The 5146-nt window shown below is 43.9% G+C and overlaps 1 protein-coding gene across 1 annotated transcript in view; it reads right to left on the reverse strand.

Moving 5' to 3' along the window:
- The window catches only part of slc7a14a (solute carrier family 7 member 14a), a 24230-nt gene extending 19587 nt beyond the window's left edge, over positions 1–4643 (reverse strand). The window contains exon 1 of the mRNA XM_056426536.1: positions 4565–4643. The gene's annotated coding sequence lies outside the window, so the exon portion shown is untranslated. The remainder of the gene's footprint in view (positions 1–4564) is intronic.
- Positions 4644–5146: the final 503 nt, after the last annotated feature.

A 5146-nucleotide genomic window follows, 5' to 3' on the forward strand; every position in this document is an offset into this window, starting at 1 on the left:
TATCGATTCCACCTTCACCTGTGGACCTCCCTGAATCCTCAGGTGTGCTCCTCCTCCCCTCCCCTCTGACTCATGGCTGCTCGGAGCTCTTTACATCACGGCGCCATGGCAACGCGATGGAGAAATCCCCTGAACTCCATTTGTTTGTGCACCTGTACCACATCTGTGATGAGCATCACCTGCAACCACCGCGAGGACCGGCGGCCTGTGCTTTCTTTCTTTCTTCTTCTTCATACATTTTCCATTAATGCTAATTAATAATTCAGCAAACTCGACTCCGACATGTATTTTTCTTTATGATAATTGATGAGTAAGAGTGTTAAAGCGCCTCATTCTAACCACTGTTCACTCACCACGTGTGCAAGCTGCTGGTTTGCCTGAACCGTGTTGTTTCCATCCACTCTAATATAATTCTTCCATTAGTTTTAAAAAACATAAACAGATTCCAAACAATTGCGTTTCGACTCAGTAAAAATAAAATACAGTAATCAGTAATGTTTTTATGAGCTTTTAACTGAGGACAAAGTGTCACAATCAAGTCCAAAAGACGGGATAACACGAGTGTGATTGTATCTTCACCTTTTATGTGTTTTTTAATTTCCTCCTTTCTGTTTTTACGAGAGCTTTCTTGCCTCCTGTTGGACTTTTACGACGTACATCGTGCGTCTGGAGGGGAAGAGGTGAATATCGACGTTAGTTTTCCCACGACCTCGGCTTGTTATCTTCTTTTTTTAACTCTGAAAAGAGGGGGAGGAGGACCATTGAAGGGATATCTAACGCCTCAGAGAAATGATTTTGACCGCAGAAAAAACTTTGTGCAAAAAATAATAGACAGTGATTGTCAAACAGAATGTTTTTTTTTAGAATGATTACTATTGCAAAGCCAACTAGTGCCGGCAGACCTTCCACAAACACAATAGAAGCAGAACAAAGGTCAGGTCTCCACCCGAACACCGCCCAGGACAACCATCTGCTCCCGAGGACGAAGGAACGACGTGCCAAATAATAGGTTTGTCTGACCCCCAGATATCAATTTAATAAAGTGGCATCTTGTTTCATAAGAAAATGGCAAAAGATGGAGGCCGAAAAAAAAAAAGAAGTGTGACAGGGACGAAGCTGCCGGCGACACATTCACAGCGGCGATTGGATTACGTTGTAATGATAACGATCAAGGCCGCCTCCCACCCACACACTCGTCTCTTTCCGTCTCTGTTGTCGGTCTCTCCATGTGTGTGTGTGTGTGTGTGTGTGTGTGTGTGTGTGTGCTGCGGACAGAGACAAACAAAAGGAAGCAATATGCCTCTGTGTGTGTGTGTGTGTTTGGGGGGGGGGGTCCTGATTATATTAGCCTTTATGCGCAGGCATGTTCACTGACGTCAGTGCTGATGCAGAAGGAGCGGTGGGGGCCGGTCCGCCATTCATAAAGGTACAAAATAAAACAAATTATAAAGGCTTATGCATGTGTGTGTGTGTGTGTGTGCACGAGTCATAGCTGCGTATATCTTAGAGGAAGAGGGCACTAATGGCATCACGACATGTTTAGTCTTTATCTTCCAGAGAGGCGTAAACATCCCCGTCTCAATGAGGCCTTTATACTCTATTGTCTGACTTGTATCCGTCACTCGGCCTCCTCGATGAATGGGAGACAAGCAGTGGTTCATAAACCTCGCCACAGAGAGGTGCACTCAGGTGCTCTGTGTACCTGAGTGGAGTCCCTCTGTGGTGAGTTTCAGCTCATTGTTCAGACGTCCGGCCCACACATCGACTGATTTAGTTCAACTCTGGTGTCATTCTGCAGCTGTTTCCGGTGAAGATGCTCTAAAAAAACCCTCTTGTGTGCAGACACGGTGGAGCGTCACACAGCTGAAGATGGTGGAGACCAACCACAGAGACCAAGGAGCTCATATGGCCTTTAAATGCACGAGCACAGGCCTCACATAGACATGCAAATGTGAATATATACTTGTTTTTTTGCTTTAAAAGGCCAACGTGGGAGAAAGAAATCCCAAATGGTGTTTGCAAGTTTAAAGAGAGACTACGTGACTTATTTAAAGGAGCTGTTTTATTAAAAAATATATTGTTTAATTGCCTTTTTAGGTTAAATATTTTGATATGTTAGAAGAGCTTTTTTCTTATGATATTTATATTTTAATTTAATTACATTTTAATTTTAATTTTATTTAATTTAATATAATTTAATTTAATTAATTAATAATTGTGATTGTTGTTTAAATATATTTAGTTTTAAGATTGGGTAACATGGGTAACACTGGGCACCTGTGGTTATACAGTGGGTACGGTAAGTGTTCAGACCCCTTTAAATTGTTCGCTCTTTGTTTCATTGCAGCCATTTGCTAAAATCAAAAAAGTTCATTTTATTTCTCATGAATGTTCACTCAGCGCCCCATCTTGACAGAAAAAAGAAATGTAGAAATGTTTGCACATTTATTCAAAAGAAAAACTGAAATATGACATGGTCATAAGTATTCATATAGCTTATAAATAATTTGTATTTGCTCTGTCACTTGAACCACTTGCTCAAACTATCAAAGAATAGAACGTATGAGGAATGGACGTAGGGTCTTTGTCAACATATAATAAAATATCATGAGCATATAAGGAAAGTTTAACGGGGTGGTGATCCAATGATCCTTCATGGAACATATAAGAGTCCAATCTGAAGGGTTTATTAAATTACATATGTTCTGGGCTGACCAGTTGCAGCCGTACTGGTCTGGGCTGACCAGTGCGGCTGACGCCATCTTGACTACATTGGAGCATTTGTCATTATTACGTAATAACTTGTACGATTCAGCAGAAGTTAGAAGAAGGCGATGAAGAGTGGATATTTTCTAAATGTTTGAAAGTATGGAGCATATTATATGAACAGGTGCTTGTAGTCATCTCATATTACAGCATGAGGTTATTATAATTTAGTTTAGACCACTTCCTGCTTCTATTCCAGCCAGGCACCTATATGTCTCCTCTTTCCTCCTCTTGTTCCCTCACTTGACACCTCTCCATCATCTCCTACCTATTTTTAAAATGTGTCATTTTCTGTTCATCCTGAAACGATTTTTTTTAAATAACACCTCCTAGAAGTGAAAATGTTCAAACAGTGTAAAAAAAAGAAGAGAAAGACAAAATGTATAATACTTTGGTGTGAAGGCAGCACACATCAACATCATTATCATCATCACCATCACCATCATCATCATCACTATCATCATCACCATCATCATCATTTATACATTCTAAATGCCATTTAAATATAGAATTTACCCAGAAAGGTACAAAGTTCATCGGCCGAGGACCCACATCGACTTGTGGCCCCGGATTTTAATTTCAAGTTATTCTGTTATCAGCTATATCAGAATAAGTCATTTTTACACACACAAAAACACAAAAAAGACATCTATCAATCTATCAATCTATCAATCTATCAAACTATCAATCTATCAATCTATCAATGTAGACACACACGCTCCATGAAGTCCACATTCATGTGAAAACACCTCCACGTCTCTCACGGTGAGTTCAAGGACCTGTTGAGCCCACAGGCCCGTGGACGCTCGGGCGCATTAGCAAGCGATCTGATGATGACTTTTTTCAGCACCACGCCATGAGAAAAGAATTAAGGAGGGGGAAAAGAGAGAGAGAGAGAGAGAGACCTTATGGCCGAGAGACACAGAGAGAGCTGGACATGTCATATAGGGATTAGCCCAGTTCCACAGCTTCAGGCTTTCAGTGTGTGAGTGCTCTCGTGCTCACATTGACATTGACGTGTGTGTGTGTGTGTGTGTGAGTGTGTGTGTGTGTGTGCCTTCATTCAAAGCTCATGTCATGATCACGCAAACACCTATCCAGTACCACAGCACAGAACAGCTGTGTTTTCCTTCTTTCGTTCTTTTCTCTCTCCATCTCCCTTCCATGCAGAGCACCATAAATTTCACCATCTTTGTCCCCCCCCCCCCCTCCCCTCCCTCCCTCCACCCCCCTCTCTCGACACACCTTAACACAATCCACAGCAGGAGCGACACGCTGCACATGCTCTCACCTGCACACACAAAAGCACATCATCAAAACGTCCCACTCTCTCTCTCTCTCTCTCTCTCGGTCTCCTCCTGTACTCTCTCTTCACCAGCCTGCACGCGCCGGCTGCTGCAGCTCTGGTCCGGTGGGTGGGGGGGGGGGATTAACTCAACTCTCTCTTTCTACTCTTCCCCTCCTCACGCCGTCAAGGTGAGCTGCGCATATACAGGAAGAGACCGTGTCCCGACGGTCCCGACTCACCAAACACACACACACACACACATGCGCGCGCGCGCACACGCACACACACACACACACTCCACCCGAGGTGCGCACTTTCCTCCGTGTTATGCGCCATCGCTCATGTGAAAACTGCACAAAGGAAGATAACAATACAAAGCAGGAGGAGGCGTGGAGGAGAGGGAGGTGGGGGGGGGGGCGATCTGTAGTTGGAGATGAGGAAGATGACTTGGAGATAAGAGGAAGATTTACATTTTTTTTTTGTATTAAAAAGTAAAGGACAAACACTCACTGTGGCCGGATTAGAGGATGCCCATGTCGGATGCTGCAGTCGGTCACCAGGCACAGCATCAGCAGCAGCAGCATCTCCGGGCTGCGCGGAGCTTCAGCGGGGGACGGGGGGAGGAGGAGGGAGGAGGAGGAGGAGGAGGAGGAAGAGGGAGGGGGGAGGCTGATGATGTAAACAGCTTTAAATCATTCAGGAGCCCGCTGCACAGACACGTGACCGCAGACGCGGTTATTAGGGTCCTCGTCGACTTCGTCGTAGAGGAACCTATTGTTTTTCTAGTGATTATTATTAGGGTCCTCGTCGACTTCGTCGTAGAGGAACCTATTGTTATTGTAAGAGTTATTATTATTGTCGCGAAACAAACGTCGACTGGCCGCACACGGTACGCCCCAGCAGACTGAAATTCCACATGCAGAAGCAGACTGGTGAAAAATTTGTGATTATTGAGTTTTCGTATTTGTTTATGTAGAAATGTCTCAATAGCGCCCCCTACAGACTTTTATTTTTCAAAAGCAATAGTTTTCTTCCCCCGATGACCGATTGACTTGAGATTTGGTCCAGAGGTCAGAATTGACCAGCTCTACA

This window comes from Pseudoliparis swirei, chromosome 11, assembly GCF_029220125.1.
Source record: "Pseudoliparis swirei isolate HS2019 ecotype Mariana Trench chromosome 11, NWPU_hadal_v1, whole genome shotgun sequence".
NCBI lineage: Eukaryota > Metazoa > Chordata > Actinopteri > Perciformes > Liparidae > Pseudoliparis > Pseudoliparis swirei.